Source organism: Rhipicephalus sanguineus, chromosome 11 (genome assembly GCF_013339695.2).
Source record: "Rhipicephalus sanguineus isolate Rsan-2018 chromosome 11, BIME_Rsan_1.4, whole genome shotgun sequence".
NCBI classification, from domain to species: domain Eukaryota; kingdom Metazoa; phylum Arthropoda; class Arachnida; order Ixodida; family Ixodidae; genus Rhipicephalus; species Rhipicephalus sanguineus.
Genome location: NC_051186.1, coordinates 77,341,019 through 77,365,447, shown reverse-complemented (window position 1 = coordinate 77,365,447; position 24,429 = coordinate 77,341,019). Strand labels below are relative to the sequence as shown.

Here is a 24,429-nt window from a genome sequence, read left to right as displayed (position 1 = left end):
TCGTTGGTTTATTTCATCATCAACGGCGTTTTGAACAAAATTTTTATTTGTTTAATCACGCACAAGTAGAAATCTCACTACCAGGCACTACCTTGGAGGTAAAGAATGGCTGCTAATGGGAATGAAGACAGAAGAAGTCGGCTTTTAGCTAACGCTGCGAGTTTTTTTATTGTTCAACAACGCACAGGAAAAATCTCCCACCGGCACCACCTTGGAGGTCAAAGCGTAAGACTAGTTACGCACTACGACTACGACTACGAGGGACGAACGGGTGCCTCCTTAAGGAGCTTCGCCCCTAAAACTTTCCGACGCGCGGAATTTAACGGGTGACCTCACGCTTTCCAGCGCGCGGCGTTGACGGTTAGGCCACGAACAGCTCCGTCTTTCAGCCTGCTAACGGCGAACTATTTATATACACCACTTACATCAGCATGCTTTCTGAGTTACCACGTAGATGGCGCGATGTCCACGCGTGGCGCGCTTTACAGATCGTCGCCCCGTTCTTGCGAACGCCATTGCTCTTCGCCTACAGGGCGTGGTCGCCTTCGTGCGCTTATCTCGAGAAAGAAGAGGGCTGCTCGCGGGAGGGGGGGGGGGGGGGGTAGGACGGGGGGTTGTATGTCTGGTGCTTCCCCGCGATGTCTGCGCTGAGTCACAGAGCGTACGAATGTCGCTTCGACGCTGCAGCGGCCGCGGTTGCGAAGGGGCGCGGTGTTCAACACAGAAAAAAGTAACGACTGGGACAGTTAGTTCGCGCTCGTCCTGTGTGTACCTTTGTTTCGTTTCGTGCGTCTGCTTTATGTTTGAGCATGCGCTTCCAGTGTCGAGCTGTGACGCATAATAGTTCGCGCTGGTGCTGTGTGCGTTCTTTTGTCGTGCGTCCTTTGGCTCGAGCGACGCGCTGGCAATTCGAGCTGCTTTCCGTTCTCCTCGTTACATTCCAATTTATTGCTATCGCATTCATTGCTTCGCCGTTGCGGCGAAACTGTGACTTTTTCTTTGCCATCTGATGTGTAAAATTTTTCGACGTCATTTCCGTGGCGGAAATACGTCACTGAAGTCTTGGTGGACCCCGGCATAAAACACTTTTGTGTTAATAAGGAGTGTCCGTATGTTTTCTTTTCACGTAATTAGCCATGTGAGGTTTATATTTGGTTTGAGAGAAGAAACTTGCAATCCACAGAAAATATCGATCACCGAGGCCAACCGCCGGAAGAGCATCGAGAATGCCTCATGTTTATCTATCGTATGCGCCTTTCACTCTAATAACAAAGCTGCAGTAGCCGCTTACGGGACCTATCATGCTCATTCATTGTGTTAACACACGATGGCCACTACACAATGCTGTACCTCCAGGGGCGTTGCTCAAGGCGAAGTTCTCAGCCCGACGCTATTCAACCTCGCGCATGCCCGCCACGGTGGTCTAGTGGTTATGGCGCTCGACTGCTGACCCGAAGGTCGCGGGATCGAATCCCTCCGCGGCGGCTGCATTTTCGATGGAGGCGAAATGTTTGAGGCCCGTGTACTTAGATTTAGGTGCACGTTAAAGAACCCCAGGTGGTCGAATTTCCGGAGCCCTCCACTACGGCTCTCCATAACATATCGTGGTTTTGGGACTTAAACCCCAGATATTACTATTACCTCGCGCATATTGGGCTTTCTGAGTACTTGCCAACTACGACCAATATTCCAATATTGCGTCTAGGACATCCCGTGTCGGGTTCGGCATCACACGTCCTCACTATTTGAGCGGCTTCAAGGACAGCACTTTGACGGCGAGCTACGTTTTTACGGTCTGAGCATATTGTCGCGTGGTCGTGACGTCGACGAAGACAGCAGTCTCGTTTGCAGGATGAAACTGTTTATTTGCCGAACTTGTGGCCGAGAAACTGAGAACTAGAACTACAGCAATACACCTGTACAATACAGCGGCGAACAGGGCGTCGTCCGTCGATCAACTGACCAGCGCTGAAGCGCGTCGGCATTTAAACATGTGCCGTCGAATATTCCAGCGTTATCGCTGCTGTCGTGCAAATTCTAGAATAAGCGCGAGTGTGCGCGTCTTGCGCGCAATCTTAACAAAGGATCTACAATGATCGCGAAGCTCTGGAACATGAGGCGCGGTTCGCGCTGAGCGTTGCTGACAGTCTTTGTGGCCGAAACCGAATACAACAAAAGTAATAAAGAAACGCACGTGGCAATGCCCCCCTCTGAAAAAGCATCGTCCCGATGCTTAAAACAGGCCGATGCATGCACAATAAATAACAAGAATAAAGCAACAAAGTACAATAAACAATAAGCACAAGAAAGCACAATAATCAAGCAAATGACAGTCCTCAGATTTGCTAACGCGCGTAATATGGTTTGAGGCGCACGACAGGACGACTTCAGGTCGTGCACGCGCCGTTGAGATTCGTAATGCCGTCAGGGACAACCTCGTAGTCGAGTGCGCCGGCGTCGAAGTACCCTGTACGGTCCGAGTATCGTCGAAGAAGCTTCTCACTGAGTCCCCGTCGGCGTATTGGCGTCCATACCCATACACGGTCACCGGGTTGGTATTCCATGTGGCGTCGTCGAAGTTGTAGCGGCGGCTGTCAGTCATCTGCTGGTTCTTGATCCGTAGGCGGGCGAGCTGTCGTGCTTTCTTCGCGCGCTGTAAGTAAGCGGCGGCGTCGAGATTTTCTTGGTCGGTGACGTTGGGTAGCATGGCATCGAGCGTCGTTGCCGGGCTTCTTCCGTAGACCAACTTGTACGGCGTCATCTGCGTCGTTTCTTGGACGGCCGTGTTGTAAGCGAAGGTCACGTACGGAAGGACGGCGTCCCACGTCTTGTGCTCAACGTCGACGTACATGGCCAGCATGTCGGCGATGGTCTTATTTAGGCGCTCGGTGAGGCCATTGTCTGAGGTGGTAGGCAGTGGTCCGCGGTGGCTTGTCTGGCTGTGCCTCAAGATCGCCTGAGTTAGTTCCGCAGTAAACGCCGTACCTCTGTTTGGTGATCAGGACCTCTGGGGCGCCATGACGCAGAACGATGTCTTCAACAAAGAACTTAGCTACCTCGGCAGCATTGCCTCTAGGTAGGGCCCTTGTTTCGGCGTAACGGGTCAGGTAGTCGGTAGCTACGATGATCCACTTATTACCACTAGTCGACGTTGGGAACGGTCCCAGGAGGTCCATCCCGATCTGCTGAAACGGTCGCCGAGGTGGCTCGATCGGCTGAAGAAAGCCCGCTGGTCTTGTTGGCGGTGTCTTGCGTCGCTGACAGTCTCGGCATGTCCTTACGTAGCCGGTGACGTCGGCGGCAAGGCGCGGCCAGTAGTACTTTTCCTGTATTCTTGCCATCGTTCGGGAAACACCGAGGTGTCCTGCTGTCAGGTCGTCGTGCAGGGCCTGGAGGACTTCTGGCCGCAATCCTGAAGGCACCACGAGAAGGTACTTGGCTCGATTCGGTGAGAAGTTCTTCTTTCGGAGAACGCCGTTACCTAAGAAAAACGACGCCAGTGCTCGCTTGAACACTTTAGGAACGACGGCGTTCTTGCCCTCGAGGTATTCCATAAGGCCTCTGAGTTCCGGGTCGGATCGCTGTTGTTCAGCGAAGTCGTCGGCACTTATGGTTCCCAAGAAGTAGTCATCGTCCTGGTCGTCTTGCGGCGGCGGTTCCACGGGGGCACGAGACAGGCAGTCGGCGTCAGAGTGTTTTCTTCCGGACTTGTAAACGACGGTAATGTCGAATTCTTGAAGTCTCAAGCTCCATCGTGCGAGACGACCTGAAGGGTCCTTCAAGTTAGCTAGCCAACACAGGGCGTGGTGGTCGCTCACAACTTTGAAGGGCCTGCCGTAAAGGTAGGGGCGAAACTTTGTTGTAGCCCAAATTATGGCAAGGCACTCCTTTTCTGTCGTAGAATAGTTTGCTTCCGCCTTTGATAGCGACCCGGCTAGCATAGCTGATTACCCTTTCCACTCCGTCAGTCCTCTGCACAAGAACGGCGCCGAGTCCTACATTGCTTGCGTCGGTGTTCACTTCCGTTTGGGCGTATTCGTCAAAATGCGCGAGTAACGGAGGCGTCTGCAGGCGTCGTTTTAGTTCTTGAAATGCTTCCCGCTGCGGCGTTTCCCACTTGAACTCGACGTCGGTCCTGGTAAGGTTAGTAAGTGGCTCGGCGATGCGGGCAAAGTTTTTGACGAACCGCCTGTAATAGGCGCACAGGCCAGAAATCGACGCACGGCCTTCTGTCGGTAGGCGACGGGAATGTAGCGATGGCGACTGTCTTCTGGGGGTCAGGGCGTACTCCGGACTTGCTTATCACGTGTCCCAAGAACAAAAGTTCCTCGTACGCAAAGCGACACTTTTCTGGCTTCAGGGTGAGTCCGGAGCTCTTTATTGCTTGAAGTACAGCTTCAAGCCGCCGTAGGTGTTCGTCGAAGTTTGAGGCAAACACAACGACGTCGTCCAAGTACACGAGGCAAGTCTGCCACTTCAAGCCAGCCAGCACTGTATCCATGACACGTTGGAAAGTTGCGGGTGCCGAGCAAAGACCAAAGGGCATGACCTTGAACTCGAACAGGCCGTCTGGTGTTATGAAGGCAGTCTTTTCTCGGTCTCTCTCGTCTACTTCGATTTGCCAGTAGCCGGTCTTGAGGTCCATCGACGAAAAGTACTTGGCGTTATGGAGTCGATCTAGGGCGTCGTCTATCCGTGGGAGAGGGTACACGTCCTTCTTCGTGACCTTGTTCAGGCGACGATAGTCGACGCAAAAACGTAGGGTTCCATCCTTCTTCCTCACCAACACCACAGGTGACGCCCACGGACTCTTGGACGGCTGGATGATGTCGTCGCGTAGCATTTCGTCGACCTGTTTCTTGATGGCCTCGCGTTCTCGCGTCGAAACTCGGTACGGGCTCTGACGGATTGGTCGGGCACTTTCTTCTGTTATGATGCGATGTTTCGCGACTGGGGTCTGTCGAATTCTTGACGACGACGAGAAGCAGTCCTTGAATTGTAGGAGCAGGGCTTTTAGCTGGTCTTGCCTGTGCTTCGGGAGGCTCGGGTTGACGTCGAAATCGGGTTGGTTTCGTCGATCCGTCGAAGCAGGTTCAGTAGCATCGAAGAGGGCGAAAGAACTGCTGGCATCCACGAATTCGTGGATGTAGGCGACCGTTGTACCAATGTTGAGGTGCCTATATTTGTGGCTGAAGTTTGTCAGCACTACCTTCGCTTTGCCATCACGCAGCTCGGCTATGCCTCTTGCGACGCAAATCTGACGGTTCAGGAGTAGGTGCTGATCGCCCTCGATGACACCTTCAAGGTCTGCGGGTTCTTGAGTTCCGACGGAAATGATGATGCTGGAGAGAGGCGGAATGGTGACGTGTTCTTCTATCACATTCAACACGGGGTTTCCTGGCGTCGTGTGCGGCAGCGCTTTTTCTGAGGTTAGTGTTATTGACTCAGATCTCAGATCGATGACGGCGCCGTGGTGGCTTAGGAAGTCCATCCCAAGTATCACATCCCTGGAGCAATGCTGTAAGATTACAAAGCTCGCAGGATAAGTCCGGTTATTGATGGTGACTCTTGCGGTGCAGACTCCAGCCGGAGTTATTAGATGGCCCCCAGCGGTCCGGATTTCGGGCACTTGCCAAGCGGTCCTAACTTTCTTCAATCTTTTGGCGAATGGTCCACTGACGACGGAATAGTCGGCTCCAGTGTCGACGAGAGCGGTGACGTTGTGGCCGTCGAATAGTACGTCGAGGTCGCTAATCCGTCGTCTTGCGTTGCGGTTAAATCGCGGCGTCGGGTCACGGCTAGGTCGGCTTGTCCCGCTGCTTGTACGTCGCGTCGACAGGTCTTCTTCAGGAACCGAGGTTTCGTCGTCAGGGCTTCGTCTACTTCGCGTCGTGTTCGGCAGGTCTCGTCGCGTAGTCGTCGTCGGCGGCCGCGGAGGATCTTCGGCATTTCGTCGCACAGCAACCGCACCTCCATCGGTTGCTGCCCTTAGTTTCCCGGATACGGGCTAGGCGACCGGCCCCGGTTTGGGCCAGTGTGCTGCCGACGGTGCGGTGACATGTAGCGGCCGGGCGACGGCGAGCGGGAAGGTCGTCGTTCTTGCCACTGTGTTCCGGTCAGGTAGTCGTCGATGTCGCGAGGCCGTTCGCCTGGCTGCGGGCGCGGCGCGTTGACGGCGAATCCGCGTAGCCCCATCTGTCGGTACTGGCAGCGGCGGTACGTGTGGCCGGCCTCCCCGCAGTGGTAGCAGAGCGGGCGGTTGTCAGGGGCGCGCCAAACGTCGGTCTTTCGGGGGGTGTAGCTTTGGCCTGCAGGCGGGCGGGATGGCGTCGGAGGTGGCGGCGGTGTCTGGCGACGGAACTGCGATGGCGCGGGGCGTTGGTGATAGCCCGGAGTGGCGACAGCATGGCGTGCAACGGCAGCATAGCTCATGGCTTCCGGCGCAGGTGGCGGCGGTGCAGCAACTCCCAGCGAATGCTGAATTTCCTCGCGAACGACGTCGGCTATGGAATGCACTTGGGATTGCGATGCAGGAAACATCTTTCGGAGCTCTTCGCGCACGACCGCCCTTATCGTCTCACGCAAGTCGTCGGAGCCCAGCCCATGTGCTTCCCCGTAGTTCGTCGTCGGCATACGGCGGTTGTATTGCCTCGTACGCATTTCTAGGGCCTTTTCAATCGTTGTGGCCTCCGAACTGAACTCCGTGACTGTCTTGGGCGGGTTGCGTACAAGTCCGGCAAAGAGCTCTTGCTTCACTCCCCGCATCAGGAAACGAAGCTTTTTTTTCTTCTGACATAGCCGGGTCCGCGTGCCGGAACAGTCGGTCATTTCTTCGGTGTACATCCCGATGCTTTCATTCGGGAGCTGTACACGGGTCTCCAACAGCGTTTCGGCTTTTTCCTTGCGGACGACGCTGCTGAAGGTGTCCAAAAATGCGGCGCGAAAGAGGTCCCAGTTCGTCAGCGTGGCTTCTCTGTTCTCGAACCATGTCCGAGCGGTGTCTTCTAGCGCGAAATACACGTGCCGTAGTTTGTCTTCACTTGTCCAATTGTTGAAAACAGCGACCCGGTCGTACCTTTCCAGCCAGCCCTCTGGATCTTCGAGCGACGACCCGTGGAAGGTTGGCGGCTCCCGGGGCTGATGCAGCCGGATCGATGTTGGCGCTACTGTGTCGGTCATCGTCACAGTCGAGGTCAGGGCGTTAGGTTGCCTGGCGTTGCCGGGAAGAGGTCCGTACTCTGGCTTTAGGCCTAGCTGCCGGCGGCTAGTTCGACGATCCGGGTTTTCTTTGGCGTCGTCCTCCTCGCGGCTTGGGCTTGGGTCAGCGCTTCGCGGGGGCGTCCGGATCATGGAAGCAGCAGCACCTCCACCAGATGTCGCGTGGTCGTGACGTCGACGAAGACAGCAGTCGGCGTTTGCAGGATGAAACTGTTTATTTGGCCGAACTTGTGGCCGAGAAACTGAGAACTAGAACTACAGCAATACACGCTGTACAATGATAGCGGCGAACAGGGCGTCGTCCGTCGATCAACTGACCAGCGCTGAAGCGCGTCGGCATTTAAACATGTGCCGTCGAATATTCCAGCGTTATCGCTGGCTGTCGTGCAAATTCTAGAATAAGCGCGAGTGTGCGCGTCTTGCGCGCAATCTTAAAAAAAAACGATCTACAATGATCGCGAAGGCTCTGGAACAATGAGGCGCGGTTCGCGCTGAGCGTTGCTGACAGTCTTTGTGGCCGAAAACCGAATACAACAAAAGTAATAAAGAAACGCACGTGGCAATATCACCAGAAAAATGTGCTCTAGTGGTATTCACTCGCATACCAATGACGCCTTATGTCATCTCAAGCAACGGGCGGCCCATTTCTTATGCCAGAACTCAAAGGTTCTTGGCGTTATCATTGACAGGGACCTCTGTTGGAGCTCCGGTACGTGGCCTACATGAAGCAGCGCCTGACAGCTATTTCCCGCTTGTTCAAGTTCTTGGCAGGAAAGGCGTGGGGATGTCAATAGACGCAATGCTAGAACTCTACAGAGCGCTGTTCCTCGGTTTTCTGAGATTAGCCTGCCAGTGCTGAGCAATAGTTGCAAGACAAATATTCCTGTTCTGCAGGCAGTACAATTAAGCTTAAGCACCTAGAGTGTGCCTTGGTTTGCCCGGATGTACGTCAACAGAGGCAACTATTGTGATTGCTTGTGAACATCCCATGCGAACTCACATTACGGTGGAAGTCTTGAGAACGCACGTCAGACATTTTGCACATGCCCCCTGTGATCACCTTGCAACACTGCCTTCAGGCAGGCGCCAAGCATCGTTCTCGAAAACTGTTGTCAAGTACAACGACAAACTTCCCTCGGGCTTCAGCACTGCATCTAAACCATCAATGGCCCCTTGGTGTCGTATTCGACCCACAGCGCATCTCATTGTACCAGGGATACGGGAAAAATCTGAGCTGTCGTCGCCTGTGCTGAAACAACTGTTTCTGCTCTTTTTGCACGAGAGGTATGTGGACAGTGTTCATATATACACCGATTGTTCCACAAACCTCCGCCCCGCCGCGGTGGTCTAGTGGTTATGGCGCTCGACTGATGAGCCGAAGGTCGCGGGATCGAATCCCGGCCGCGGCGGCTGCATTTTCGATGGAGGCGGAAATGTTTGAGGCCCGTGTACTTAGATTTAGGTGCACGTTAAAGAACGCCAGGTGGTCGAAATTTCCGGAGCCCTCCACTACGGCGTCTCTCATAATCATATCGTGGTTTTGGGACGTTAAACTCCAGATATTAATTCCACAAACCTCCAGTGTTCGTCCGGTGCAGTGGTTGTTCAAGCAAGAGCTATTACCATTAGCTTTAGGACTGACCACACCACGACGTCGACAACTCCGGAACTAGCTGCTCTGCGCGCTGCACTTTGTTTGGTCAATCGGGAACCAACTCAACAATGGTCGATCTTCAGCGACTCAAAGGCATCTCTACAATCTGTGCTATTTGCCCTGCGTCGCGAGCCGTACGAGCAGTTCGTATGGCCCGTGATGTCTTCTCCATACACCACATGAAAAAGGGCACCACGTGACGTTTCAGTGGCTGCCACGTCGCTGCGGCGTCACAGGGAACGAACACGCCGATAATGCCGCTCGGGCGGCTCCTGAAGGCACACTGGAAGATACCATACCACTTTCAAGGTCTGACCCTGCCAGTAGTCTTCGAAGGCTTGCACAGGAGATCACCTTCTCTCTATGGTGCCCACAAAGAAGACAGACCAACCGGACTAATCGTCAACACCACCTGTCCTCTTTGATGCATCTGTGTATGCCAACTGGACTCCATCGAAGAGAGGCCACACTGCTTTATCGCTTATGGCTACGGGTGGCATTCACTAAATCTGATTCCTTTCCCATTGGAATGGCCGACAGCTCTCTTTGAGGTGCATGTCGTTGCGAGGAGACGCTGCACCACATCCTTTGCGACTGTCCGGTATATAATGTTCAGAGACAGTCACTGGCGTCCGTTCTAGCGCACCTTGACAATAGACAAATGTCTGTTGGAACTATTCTTACATGTCGTCGACAGAAGACATCGCAGCTGAAGGCGGCAAAGGCACTACTGAGGTTTTTGAGAAAAACGGACTTGGACAAGCGGCTGTGACAGTGATGTCGCGTGCCACGCAAAAATGACGGACTGTGTTGTGTGCTACCACGCAAGTGTGTGTGCTATGTGCTGTCTTTATCTCTCTTTCCTCCCCATATTTCAATCTCCCCCATCCTGTTCCCATGTGCAGGGTAGCAAACCGGTTGTCCTAAACTGGTTAACCTCCCTCCTTTTTCTTCTGTGCTATTTCTTCTTGAGAAAAAAGTTACAGTTTCGCCACAAAGGCGAAGCAATGAAAACTGAAATGTTATACGAAGTAAGGCTAGCAGCTAACTCCTTGCGATGCGATCTCGCGTAACTCTATAAAACGCTTACTTAAGCGAATACGGCCGCTCCAGGCAGCGAACGGGCTCGTGCTGTCCATCTTCTCAACGCGAAGTTCGCAGTTGCTGCTCAACAAGTGCAACCCCCCCCCCCCCATTAACGCCCCTTCACGCCCCTTCATGCTCCTTGCTCCGGCGAAAGACGGGCGCGGGGCGTTTCCTCTCTTCATGAGAAGCCCTCGACGGCAGCCCTCCGACGCGGGTGATGTTATAGGAAGCGCCGTTCGTGCGACGGAGATGGCCGGCGCATTTGATCTCCGTTTCAGCCACGTTGGTCTCCAGCTCTCTCGCGCGCTTTTACTAGCGCGTATTACATACGATGCGCGGACCGATGTTATCGGTTTGAACTTTATACGGAACATACGGCGACTGCAAGAACCCGCCGAGAGTGTCCACGCAACCTCTGTCTCAATATTAACCAGGACCGATATATAAATCAGTGGCTCTCAAATGGGAGTCCACGAAAACCATCCTCTCAAAAAAAGCAAATCAAAAGAAAAACGTTTTTGGAAACACACCATGTCCCATGACAGCGGCCCCTTACGAATTTTAGTATGCGTCATCGCACAACACTTTTTGCATGTTTGCATGCTTCTCCTTCTCCATGAGATGGCTGTTAAAGCTTTCAATGCAGTTTTCAACGACATAGGCAGGCGAGCATGTTTTTTCTAGGCTACCATATTTGAAGAGCAAGCATGACTAGAAACAGGTTAAATGTGGCTGCAGCCCGCACAACTTATTGACAAGCTGTTGAGGTCGAATTGGCGTGCCAGTTTAGTTTGTTCGACCATTCCTTGCCAGGAAGAAATAACGAGCACCTAATGTCACGCTGCATGTTGCGTTAATTTATGACCGCCCCCCCCCCCCCCTTCCTCTCACTGCAAGGGTTTCCTCATCTCTCCCACCGGTCCACGAAAATCCCGAAACATCCATGGCTGGGAACCACTGATATAAACAATGAAATTACGGTTACAGTATCGCCACGTAATGCCGTCTTGCCGGGATTAAGCAATTTTCAACGGAGCCCATCCGAAGAGGCTTCTTTAGCGCGCCTCCTACTCATTGCGGACAAACACCCCACAAAAGCTGGACAAGTGGTCTCTTACCGCACCGAAACGCGATCTGCCTATAGTATATAGTAACAACTTGCAAGTGGCAAAGTTGTAAGAGGCTTTTTCGCTCGGACTGCCACACAAGGGGCTCGCTTCGGTCCACGCACTCGCCATGGTTTCTCCCCAGTTTTACACATCGCGCGAGTTTGTCAGGAGCGCAGAGCACCGACGGTAGGCAAATTAACTGCACGCGCCGCGTGCCCAAGCGAGTGTGCAACAGCCGAGGGGCGGCTCACCGTCATTGAGCGTGATGCACCCGCTTCACGGCTCGCTGAGCGGGACGCGGCCGCGCTGCTTGTTTCCACGCTTCCAGGGTTAACTAACGAAGTCCGGCAGCCAGGCAGAGAAGCGCCTGCCCTATACCTGCGAATCAAAAGAAAAATAAATGCAAAGCAGATCAGGAGAGATTACTAGCCCCGTGAGTCGAGCGCGTGTTCTCTGCGCTGTAATGAAAGTTGTTCGTCGACTAGCGCCGTCCTCAAGTAACCACCGTCCGCGACAGCGGGTTGTTCTGCACGAGGCCTAATATGTTGCTCTGACATCATCTTAACCTCTCGGCAGCCAGGTAAAAGGCGTTGCACCGCCTTTTCAACATACCACACTGAAGCGACTACAGCTGTATTTTGACACCTGTTCCAAGCCTGTTCTAGAAGTAATTATCGCAGCGGGGCAGGTGGGCTTATTCGCAGCTTTGTAGGTTAGTTGCAAATTCCTACTCTCCTACGCAGCCGTTTTCACATATGCATAATGAATGTTTGATAAGCACGGCAGTAAAAAATGTTCAGTGGCTCGGCATTTATGCAGCTTAACGTAGCATCAGACCAAGCCAGTAGGTAAATTCTTGTAGTTTCGAGACGGGTTGATTACAGTGCGGTGAAAAGTATCGCTTCGTATCACAGGCACTGTTGAGCGACCTGGATTTTTGATAATTAATAAAGAATGCCGCGCCAACCCTGAAACTGTTTTTCTCTATCTTCCAAATTATGGTTTCCGCGGAGATAAATACAAAGGCATTCTTATTAGGGGTGCGCGCATATGAAGATTTTCAACTTCGAAGCGAATTCGAATAATGAAAACCAAGTGCGAATCGAATCAAATATTTTTCAAATGTTTTCGAGTGCGAATAGTACAACTATCGAGTTCTGCAAAAAAAATAAGAAATAAAATTTTCTTTCTTCGCACCATCAATACCTGAAGAAGAAAGTGTGTTGTACAAAAAATAACGTACAGGAAATTCACGCATTGTACAACACAATTGAACGACAGTTCACCATACGCAGTTATTTAATGTGGTCGTGGAACATGGATACCTGCTTGGTATGTTCGTGTAGCGGCGACACCGTTATGCGTGTCGCCATTCCCCCAGACAACGTGAACAGCCGCTGTGCTGATACGCTAATCTGGTCGTCATTGTTTGGTCCAATAAGCATGTTTCCTCACTTGGGAGAAGCAATGACAACTGATCGGCACGTACAATGTTCATCGGAGGTTCTTCATCGCAGTTAAATGCAGAATAATTCCAGGCCTCCTAGCTTCTATAAATTTCTTCTTAACCATATTTAAACTTTTTTAGCGCGCACAAAAGACAAGGCCAAGAAAGATGGAGACACACGAGCGCTAAAAAAGCGCGCTAAAAAGTTTAAATATCGATACATACCAACTTGCCCAGTTATCAGTCTTAATGCAATTTCTTCTTAACTTTGCAGATCCTCCCTATTTTTTTTCATGGCGTTGTTTAGTATAACTTAGGCACTCCGTCGCACCAAGATGCTCGGCCTCATACGCAATGTCGTGCTCCGGGCACTACGTTTGAATACTGGCGCAGCACCTGCGAAAGCACATTGAGGGGAACGTGGCAACTGAATTAATTTGTCTACACTTGTAAATCAGATTTCGCGAAATCTTTCACAGGTATCTTAGTCTTTGGAGACAGGTTGCAATCCTTGAATTTTTTCCTTCCCCTGCTGTACTCCACAGGTTTCCTCCTCTCCCTCCGGGGGTGGGGAAGGGTTAGATAAAAGCATACAAGGTACTACTAAGGAAAGCAGCAGCTGCCTTGTTCCTGAGGAAGAGTCCCATTGTAGGCATGCTTACATTACGGGCGACGTTCCTCGCTCTATTCCTGTTTACGCGCTGCAGAGTCAGATCTCATTAAGGCATGAATAAATCACGTGTTCTATGCCGGAGGCAGTACGAACACTCTATATCTTTTATCGCTGCAATGGTCGCATACAGCATGTGCAGAATAGGTGGGTAAGTAGCTGTTGTTTACCGAGCAGTAAGCAAACATCTTTAGGGCGCGTACAACACAGCTCTTTGTTGACGCTCTAGAGATAAGCTCTGTGTCACGTTGTAGGAAGACATGCGGGCCTATTTGCCTAACGGCAATACGTGAGAGGCGACGCATAGCTGACACATATTTCACGAAGTGCCCGCATTGTAGCCCGTGGAGCCCTGGACATGGGGCCCCACCCATCGACCTCGTGACCCCTTATCCCAAACCCTTATGAATAAAGTTCCCTCTCTCTCTTCTCGCACAAGAAGGGTGTTATAAAAGCATAAGGCGCGGTGAATCCGACTGAGGCATTTCACGAGTGCTCGCAAAGAAGCGCCTTGCCACATGCAGTTCACTCGGGGATACACTCCGAAGCCGTTCGGAGACAAGCGACAGAATCGCAATACTGTGAACACTCACCGTAAAGTTCTTGTTATTACGTGACGCTGCGGCCTTGTTGTCTGTTACCTTTTGCTCGATTCTTCGATTCTCCGTAATATTGGGTCTTGGGAGAAGCGAAGCAAGTAATTGTGCCGATTTCATGCGCACGTGGTGAGCCATATAGAGCGAAACAGTGAAACGGTTAATTATTTGTATGTATACATGCAAAACAACCAATGTGACGACAGTTTATTTTACCACGGAGCTGTTTAGGCTCGGAGTAAGACCGGTGTTGTAGAACGAAAACTCAGCAGTTATGCGCCACAGGAAGCGGGCATGTGCCAAGCAGCTCCTAGCATAGCATAGCCAAGCATAGTATAGTATAGTATAGTATAGTATAGTATAGTATAGTATAGTATAGTATAGTATAGTATAGTATAGTATAGTATAGTATAGTATATAAGTATAGTATAGTATAGTATAGTATATAAGTATAGTATATAGTATAGTATAGTATAGTATAGTATAGTATAGTATAGTATAGTATATAGTATAGTATATAATCTGTGGCAAGGGAGTGGGAAAGGAAAGTGAGGGGGCGGGGGAGCGATGTGAAGGAGAGGAGTGAGGAAAGGAGGAGGGGACAGGGTAAAGCACGGCATAGCCTTGTGTTGTATAGTTTAGCTAGGGGATGGGAAAGGGAAGTGGCCGTGAGAACAAGACGAAGAAAGAACTCAGTCTGCGTTCTCCGGGTGTTGGCGCTTGCCTGTGACAGCTCCGCTGTCTACTGAGATTTGAGAGTCGTAGAACTGGCCTTAATTTTTTTTTACTCAATGGGCACACTGCGCTTCTAACTCTCCGTTGACGACAGTGCCTGTAGCGGCGGCGCACGCGTCGCTGGGGTAATTGCAGCCTCGGGCGCACCGGCCGACGGCGGCAGTCTTCGCGGCTGCTTGCTTGCGTTTTTTTGGTCATTATGTGCGAACCGAACATGTTTAAGCCATGACTCATCGGTCTCGCGATGCAGCAGCGTGACTTCATGTGTTGTGGGCTTCCACAATGTTCACAATGATTCACCTGAAACGAAGCTTTACCGCTTCTCGAAAGCTCATTCGGAGAAGAGATGTTTATGCTGTATTCAAGTTGTTCGCTGCGACAAATTATAATTATCCTTTTTTTTTTTTGCGTTCGACCAAGGGTGTTATTGCAGGGTCAGCTGGTCAGGACTTGGAGCATTGTGCCAGATCAGCCATACTTTCGATGCAGTTTTTCATCACCGCATGGCCTCTAAAACGCGGTGTGATTGTCTCGCGTTAAACAACCGCGCGAATGTTTTTCAATTATCGTTCCTATTTTTGGTGCGCAACCCCGACAAAACAGTCTAGAGCCCAAAGAAAAACACTAGAATCTTCGGTAGGCATTTCGTGGGCAATACTAATGCCATTCGAGAGAAACTGATAGCCTGCTGGTTTAAGCATTTTCGCAATTTTCACTTTCTTCACAAGGAGGCTGGAATAGCAGCAGCTCGCGCCTCTTTTTACAGCCACTGTGATGGCGGCTTAGATACTTCAGCGGATCTTGGAATTCCACTGAATGTACGCTCCTTACATTTCCTGCTGAATGCACCAAGCTACGTCTAATGATAGAAGTAAGCCTCTTCTTTTCTGATCTTTTTTTTTCAGCTTGGCTACATTAGAGCTTTTCGGGTATTCTTTCCTTACATTCCGCATACATATATAACCCTTGATGACTCAATTATGACTGGCAAATGACGCGGCGTGTTTGCACTTGCCGGCTGTATGTCTGCTCTGCATTGGTGAGTAGCGTTAAGGATGCATTTGATTCCAGAGCGCTTCCATACAGGATGAAGCTTAACAAATGCAGGGACTAAAAAACCTTATTTACTATTATCTTCAACTGCTTTTCGGCGCTACGTTGATCCGCGTTTGGTAGACGCACTGGCCTCAGTAATCTTAATCCGCCCGCTGAGTTACTTTAACCCATATATGCCCAGTGTCCTGTATACATATAGGACGCTTCTCTGATGCACTATAACATCGCTATTTCTTTAGCTGATGACTAGCGCCACGTACGGCGCATCAAGCAGGCCTGATTGACGCCTGCTTGACGTGTTGTACGTGGCGCTAGTCATCAGCTAAAGAAATGGGTGGCATTCAAAACGCCGAAAATCAAAATGACGAATTATCGGAATGCCGAAATTTAAAACGCCGAAAATTCAAAACGCCGAAACTATAAAAAGCCGGAAATTTAAAATGCCGAAAAATCAAAACAGCGAGAGATCAAAATGCCGACATCACCCAGCTATAGCGGAAGATAATGTATCTTAACAAGATAAAGGTTCCGCTGGCTTTGTACGATGTTGCATGCGCTTTCACCCTCTTTTCATCAGCCCTTCGAAAACAGGAATATATTTCCTTGTTCATTGAATTTCATATCATACATATAAATTGTGTGCAATGCCTCATAGGAAACTTAGAACATCCACATTGTCCCGGTTGGCCAGAGCAGCTGCCAAACGACTTTCACGTAACTTCTACTTCTTGCTTCGTAAGCGGCGGGGTTGGCCTCTGATCGCTCCCTCCATGTCGTCTTCGACTCTGGCCTGCTCCCTTTTCATGGTGGTGATGAGTGGGAAGACGTTTACGTGTTGTGCGCCAACCAATATTTCCGATCGTTGGTGTAATGCCTGGACGGCGTTGTTGCCTCTTGGAAATCCGTCCTGAGTGAGGGCATCTACATCATTTTTGTAGAGCACTGCCAGTCCTATAGGTGTTGCACTCTCCTCCATACTGATGTGCACAAGTGGAACAGACAACCAGCACGTCCGACGACGGGAGCAACGTCCGAATAGCGTTGATTGCAGCCAGTTCGAAGTCTGTACTCACAGTTTTTGGGTTTAGTGCAAGTCCCGTATCTGCGGCGAAGTTCAGCACTTCCTCGAAGAGCGCCTCGTACGCCACCTGGGTTCGTCGAGTCATTAGGTAGTAAACAAAAGGGAACACATCGCCATGAAGATAACCGTGAATTGTCTATAACTGTTCGAAGAGCGGCGAATACGAAAATACGAAATTTTATATCGGTTTATTATGCTGATACTGGTGATTCTGCAGAACAAGTTGAACAGCTATAGGTTCTTGTCAGTGGACAGTGACATGACGGAAAACCAACCAGCGGCAGTCACAAAGCGCGTCATTTATTTTTCACGTGGTTTTGGCGTTTAGATTTTTCGGCGTTTCGCTTTTTATGCATTTCAATTTTTCGGCATTTCAATTTTTCGTCGTTCCGACGCTCGGTCTTTTCATTTTCGGCGTTTTGATAGGGACCCTAAAGAAATAGCGATGTTAGAGTGCATCAAAGAAGCGTCCTATATGTAGGACTCTGGGCATATATGGGTTAACATTGTGGACGTGGCGTCTTTTTTAGAGTGGCCTGCCTTTAGCGATGCTCATTGGAGCCTTTAATGATGTCCATTAAAGGGTTCGACATTCCGAAACCCAGCGAGCATTTGCAGCGGACAGCGCGCAAACGGTGAGTGCTCACTTGCACAGTACGAATTGCACGCGGGGGGAATGTCATCACCCCAGTAACGCGGAAGCGGCCGCGGCGGCGTTGAATCCCGCTGAGCTGATAGCGCCGCCAGTGCAAGCGCAGTTCACTCATAGGCGGTGTGTGTAACCTCAAGGAATGTTTACGTTAAGTAATAAGCACTGCACAGGTCATATATTTAACCCGACACAATATTTGTGCGCTGTGCATGCATTTGTGCGCCGTAGCTTGTACGGTGCACAAGCTACGATGAAACAGTCCAGTGGGTGCACGCTGTGGTAAGCCAACGCATGAACGTTGCAAGGCGGCCGTTAAATGCTATTGGGGTTGCCGCCATTTCTTCATTTTTTTTTTCAAATGCGTTTCATCTTCTATTTGCTTTCCAAAGGCAAAACCGCTTGCACCCCCGAGGGATTATCATCTTAGTGTGCCACATAAGATGATAATCCCTCGGGTGTGGGAGCGGTTTGGCCTTTCTGTCACTGTGAAGGATTCCAGCTGTTGCAATGACTAATCGTGACGGATTATGCCTTTTTGTACAGGCACGTGTCCAACTGCACCCGGCGCCCCCCGCATGCATTCCTCTGCCTTCGTGCCCCGTGAAAAGAAGAAAAAAAGAACATAGAAAAAAAAAACCTGTTGTTCCGTACAAGGGCTTAAAAACGACAGCGCACTCACTCTGATAAAGGGCGGTCCACTGGCTGCAACGTTCGTTCATATATTATCTGTTCTTTTTGCTTCTTAAACGTGTGTGTCTTCATTTGCAAATATATATATTTGCAATTATTTCGTGAGTGCATACGTGCTGTAAGACTGTAGCACACACCACTGCGCATGTGTTTCTGTGTTACTGCGATAGGAAGGCTTGCATTGATTAATTCCTGCGGCGGCTGCATTTTCGATGGAGGCGAAAATGTCTGAGGCCCGTGTACTTAGATTTAGGTGCACGTTAAAGAACCACAGGTGGTCCGAATTTGCGGAGCCCTCGACTACGGCGTCTCTGATAATCATTTCGTGGGTTTGGGACGTTAAACCACAGATATTATTATTATTATTATTATTATTATTATTATTATTATTATTATTATTATTATTATTATATTATTATTATTATTATTATTAGTATTATTGTTGTTGTTGTTGTTGTTGTTGTTGTTATTTCATTCGGCTGGCTACCGCTTGAACAACATAGTGCATGAAATAGTTGAAGACTGGGCAAGTTGGTAAGAATCCATTTAGAAGGTATTAACAGCGCATACAAAATTAGGAAACGGGGCAGCGGAGGCAGAATGCAGGTAGCTCGCGAAATCATCGCAGCGCGATTGATAAATAAGCTGGATGACATGTGTTTTAGCGCACCCTGTATTGCGGTATCGAATCACGAGTTTGATTACCTTGCCGGGCTTTAGGGACAATGTGATTGTATGTGTGGTTGATGCGTGTCAGATGATGTGCCAGCCACGTGCATTCTTTTTTTTTATTAAATGTATATAAGGAGAGGTTGATGCCAATGGATGGCGCCGGATATATACTCCACTTCCCTTGCACAAGAGTGGCCATCGCAAAGTAGAAAACAAACACGAATTTATACAAATGCGCATAGTACAACACCAACGCATTCAGTCAGAATTCTTCAATACAAAAATTGTGTCCACGTAACAAAAAAGTTGACGTAGCACAAGTATTTACGCAATAGAAATGTCCACACGTAACATAAAATTTCGCTAATATGTTGTCATGACCGATCATAGGTCACTTGGGAATTGTCTCTTAAAGGGGTCATGAAGCACCCCTTGGGCCGATTGAAAAAACACATCCTGCGGAAAGCTGACATGGCTATGAACTGCTCTGCCAAATATTACAGTCGTGCGCGCCGCGTAATGGCCACAAGCGGAGCGCGAAGTTGCCGTTTCCCCAGGCACCCTCTTTTCAAACAGAGGCCGGTTCTCACTCTCGTCGGTGGGCGGGGCGTCTGTCCGCTGTACGTCGCAAGAGACTTAGCATGCTTATTGGCCGATAGCCGACGTAAATCGAGAGCGGCGTTCGGATCAGATGCGCTTCTTGCCGCGGGGTGCCGCCACTTGCCGGCGCCGCACTCCTCAGTACACGGTAGCCGCACTCGCGCAAGCGAATCACAGCGGGAGAGCGATCGCGTTTCATGACGCGCGCTGGCGTAACTTCTTTCCCCCATGTCATCCCTCCCTGTCTAGCTTCCAGTGCGCTCGTCGGCACGAGAAAAGAGAGAAAGCGCTGGGAGCGTGCGCCAAACCGCCGTAACTCCGCTGATTCTTGACGGATTCGAGAAATTTTTGCGGCAATCGATTCGGGAGGCAGTACACTCCGATACTGAGGCCATTAGATCATTACTTGGAAAAGTGGTTCATGACCCCTTTAAGTGTGGCACTCTAACAGCAACAGTTATGTTTTCAGAAAGAATTCTCTGCTAAAACGACAATACAAGAATCGTGTAGCCAAGCGTACTGGTTAATAATAACGTAAAGAAAAGGTGCTTGCTTGTTCCTGCGATGTCCCCTCACGCTCGCCCTGTAAATGTACACTTGTTTTCTGACAAAAAAAAAATCTATGTTGAATTCAGCGCTCTTTACCTCTGTTCATTCTGTCCCGTTTGCTAATCTTGCATGCGCTGTTTAATACTGTCCAAGCATATAGCGCTCGAATTTGTGTAATCTTTGTATTTAGGAGGTTTCAGACTTCGCGTGTACTTATTCGTTTACCCAAGCGATAAGCTTTCGAAAGGCGGCGGGTTATTCAGCCACGGTTCGCGCAAGTAATCGCCGCGAACTGTCCTATCTATAAAGGCGACGGTTTGTTCGAAATGATCGATTCGCCTAGCGTCAGAACCGCGCGAATCGAAAACAACGACGCCAGGGCAAATTCGTATGCTCTCCATCATCCCGACAAAGCACGCGGTATCATAAATCACTTACTGTACGGAACTCTGGCGTAGCCGCCGTTCAGTTACCACGGGAATGATGGATAGTCTATGGACTTCCCTATAGTCCCCTTGCTTGCCGCCTTGTAAAGGTTCGGGGCCTTGTTTACAACTGTTCTGGTGCCTGTACTGGATAAAGTTCTGACTGGTTGGGAGTCGGGTGAGAGTCAGTGAGCACGGAAGCTTGAGCTGCCACACTTACGTGACTGCGATTACTGAACTTAACTAGAAATTCAAATTTCGCGACGGCTCGACACTGGTACGCCGCTGGCATTAATGTGAACTTCGTTTGTGTTTTCTTGGTTTGCAAGGATGTTGTCTCGTTTATCTATATTTTTGTGCATATTTGGATAGAGGATTAAGTCGTAACGTTGATAGGATTAGCTCTCTGGTTTTCTATCCGCACCCAACATGGTAATACTCATGCTCAAAGTGCAGTGCAGGGCTTCTGCGCTGCTTAGTTTTAGCGTTGAACGGAATAGAAAACTGCGTGGCTGCTCTTACGACCCGGTAAAAAAAAAAACATAAAACTACGCCCATAGGAACAGGACACGGGAAATAAGTGGACAGGACCAGCGCAGGACGGGACGGCCCATACTCATCCTGTGCGCGACAACCAGGTTGTTCCCGGAAAAATGCGTAGTTCGTAGAGCAATTATTTCGTTCTGTGAAGTCGATTTAACACCGAGCCGACGTACCGACCAGGCGCTCCCCGCAGATGACGTTTAAAATGCGAGTTCAGACGCGCTTGCGAGCGCAGATGAATGTGCACGTCAATGTAACGGTTTTAAGAAGAAACCGGCTAGCCTTGCTATCAAACGTTGAATGAAACTATCTTTCGCCCATAATTTTAAGTTACAGTTTCCAAAATGCAGTAGAGCATTCAGCCTCAAAAAAAAAAAAAAAATATCAGAGCACCTCCACTACAGTAAAGATAGAAGCCAGCAAAGATGTGACTATTGTGGGTCCGGTATAGTGAATATTGCTACAACGAGTTCATATATGATCAGTATTGAATATATATCGCGAATAAAGAGACACACAGTCAGATATCCCCGTGTTTCTCTTGCGCATGACGCACATTATCTCATCAACAGCGGCGAAAGGTGGTCTGAAAATTAAACTCTGTAGTACATAACAAAACCCCTTTGTTTCGAAAGCACAAAGATGGCATGGCGTTCGTTTCCTGTCCAACTCGTCTTGTCTCTGACGCAAAACTGTTCGCGTCATTGTGCCATGTCGGCGAAATCCTGCACATTTATGTTTACTGTTACGCCCTGTTCCTTTTTGCGACGCTGGAAGGTTGGATTCGTCGAAATAACTGGTTCGCTAAAAACTGTTGTTCTACGCCTGTTTTACCCTCGAACGCGATCCGCTAGAACGCGATCCGCTAGAAGGAGAAAGAGGGGGAAGCGTAGGAGAGGAGAGGGCGATACATATCACGTTCTGTCGCAGCGCATTGTCTTTAGGGAGCCTTCATGTGTGCACGCCCCCTCCGTTTTTAAGACTGGTTACACACTACTACGACGGGGACGAACGGGTGCCGCTATAAGGAGCTTCGCCCCTAAAAAAAAACTTGAGAGCTGCGCTGTAGACTACGAACATGTACCGATGCGTTACCAATAAGGAGCACGCATGCTTTTTGCTTTACGGAGCTTCGCTTTCTTAAAGCGGCTCTGTAAGAAAGCGATCTCTACCGACTCAGCGGAAAGCCTTGTAGGGGTTGTAAATCAATGACGTGCGTAAAGCATGTTCGAAACGGGCGGCGCAAAAACAAGGAACAAAGGAAAGACTACACACTGTGTGCGTAGTCTTTCCTTTGTCCCTTGTTTTTGCGCCGCCCCTTGCGAACATGCATAACAAATTCCAACTTGCCCAGGCATCAATTGTTTTACGTGCGTAAACATTCTAACGGCAGAGCGAATGGGACGGCAATAATGGCAGGGAAGTACGCAGGACTCTGTTACCATTTGTTGCCGCCCCGTTCGAGCTACGAATAAGTGTTCGCAAAATAACTCGCGCGAATATTACAGGCTACGCTGGTAAAACAAGGAAAAATATACTGAAGACGACAAGTTGTGCAAACGGGAGGGGTTTGGTGGCGTCATTGTAAATTTCTTTAGTGCTATAGACTATATTACGGATGGGTTTCGCTGCCGCCATTTTGGGCTGTCACCTTGCCATTTTATATCTTGAACTAAGCAAACAGCGCTACGATAGACGCATACGCATCAAAAACGGTTGGGTCGGTGCATTCGAGGTTTCATGGCTTTATGAATTCACGCCGCGATATGCAAAAAATAAGGAAACATTCGTTTAACAGCACAACTTGGCGGCGCCTATGTCTCTTAGTAAAGGAGGAGGAGGAGGAAAGAAAGGAATGAGAGGCAGGGAGCTGAACCAGACGCGCGTCAGGTTTGCTACCCTACACTGGGGGCAAGGGATTAAAAAAGAAAAATAATGGGAAGACAGTACTGTAGGGGTACATGTCCGCCTATCCACTGCATGCCTACGAGCGGTCGCCTACCCCGGTTGATTTTAAGAGCAGCATTAAAGCCCGCATCGCTTCGCGGGCCTGCGACGCGTAGGGCCACTATCAAGGATCTTCTCTTCCGGAAACGGTCCGTTGCAGTCTAGTTTCTTCAGCGCAGCGCAAAGAACGTTGCGTTCGCTTGTAAAGCGATCACAAAAACACAGTAGATGTTATGTCGTCTCGTCACTGTTGCATGAGCCACATCTGGAGGTGTCTGCTATTCCTATGCAAAGGGAGTACGTTTTCGTGAAAGCCCTCCCAACCACAGGCGGCACAGTGAAGTTGCGTCACGGAGAGAGAGTTGTGGTGGTACTTGCAGCTCCCTCGATGGGTCTTTTCGTAGGCGACAGTTCCAGGCACTGGGGTCGCTCAACCAAGCTTGCGACTCAATGTCTTACGCAAAACGGTCTATTTACTCCGTAAGATTGCGGTGCGTTTGGCAACTACAAAGCAGCCGACGGTCTGGGACTTGGAACTCTTTGATGCTTGAAAATATACTGCGCAAGACTGCGCAGGACGAAAAGTAAAGCACGATAAAAAAAAAAAACGCTGTAGTTGCGCGCCGTTACACAAGAACTGCATGTTAGGCGAACTGGAAAATTACAAATTTTCAGCGCACCCAGCGTGCAGTTCTTTCCAACATCTCCCATACAACTTCGAAATCACCCGGCGCCCGTCTCCGAGACACCGCTATTTCAACACGGCGCGCACCGATGCCCCTTCTCTCCCGAATCATTTCTAGCGCGGATCACTTCATTCTGCGAGTGCTTCGTTCTTATCCGAGTGTGTTCATTTGGTGAAACGTGTGTACAGCCTGCAGACCTTCATTGTACGGGGTACTTCCTTCCTTTCCGTATCTAAAGTCGTTCCTTGCCACCACCGCAGGCGGCATACAACAGACGACCCGCGCGGCGCGAGCACACTTTCGGTGACTCGAATGCCGATAGGCATTTCGCGTTTTTCGCTATATAGAAGCGTTCAATCTAGCTCCGGCGGCGATGCGCCTGAAACTAATGGCAGCCTCACGCGGCAGCGCTCTCCCTTTCATTTTTTTTTTTTCGGAGCGCACGGTTAGGATAGAGCAACTGCGCATACACTAAATTAGAACTACCTGCGAAGTTTACCGTGCGTCGTTCGCATAGGCAACAGCATTGCTTATGCGTACAATGCGTACGCATACAATGCGTACAATGCGTCCTCGCAATGCGGCATTGCCAGGAGCTGTAGGCGATTGATCACTGCGAGAGAACGACGGCAATTTTGACGCGAAGCCTTATGCGGGTTTGACGAAGGCGTAACGTGAGTTTTTAGGCCTAGAAGGGCCGTTACTGAAGGCACTTTCAGGCTGTGGCGCCACTTTTACGGGGATGTTCAAGCGTAAACAGATGGAGCGCGTTCTGCTGAGCGAACTTACAGCTGTCATTAACTGGAAGCGCTGTGTAGGCGCTGACTTGGGACTGAGGGAAAGCATGTTTTCTGGAGAATAGTAGCCTAGTTAGACACTACGTCCGAGTTTAAAAGAACCTTACAGTGCAAATTGTAAATTGTCCTTGTACGTTAGAAGATATATAACGCCGCCTCTCGAGAGGCTTACCGCGAAACATATTCAAGTCTTGATCAATAAACTAATTAAATACG

At 49.9% G+C, this 24,429-nt stretch overlaps 1 protein-coding gene across 1 annotated transcript in view; it reads right to left on the bottom strand.

The window, feature by feature from the left end:
- LOC119373822 (5-hydroxytryptamine receptor 1) overlaps nt 1-11,428 on the bottom strand; it is a 189,222-nt gene extending 177,794 nt beyond the window's left edge. Inside the window, exon 1 of the mRNA XM_037643884.2 lies at nt 11,319-11,428. The gene's annotated coding sequence lies outside the window, so the exon portion shown is untranslated. The remainder of the gene's footprint in view (nt 1-11,318) is intronic.
- Between the last annotated feature and the right edge of the window lie 13,001 nt (nt 11,429-24,429).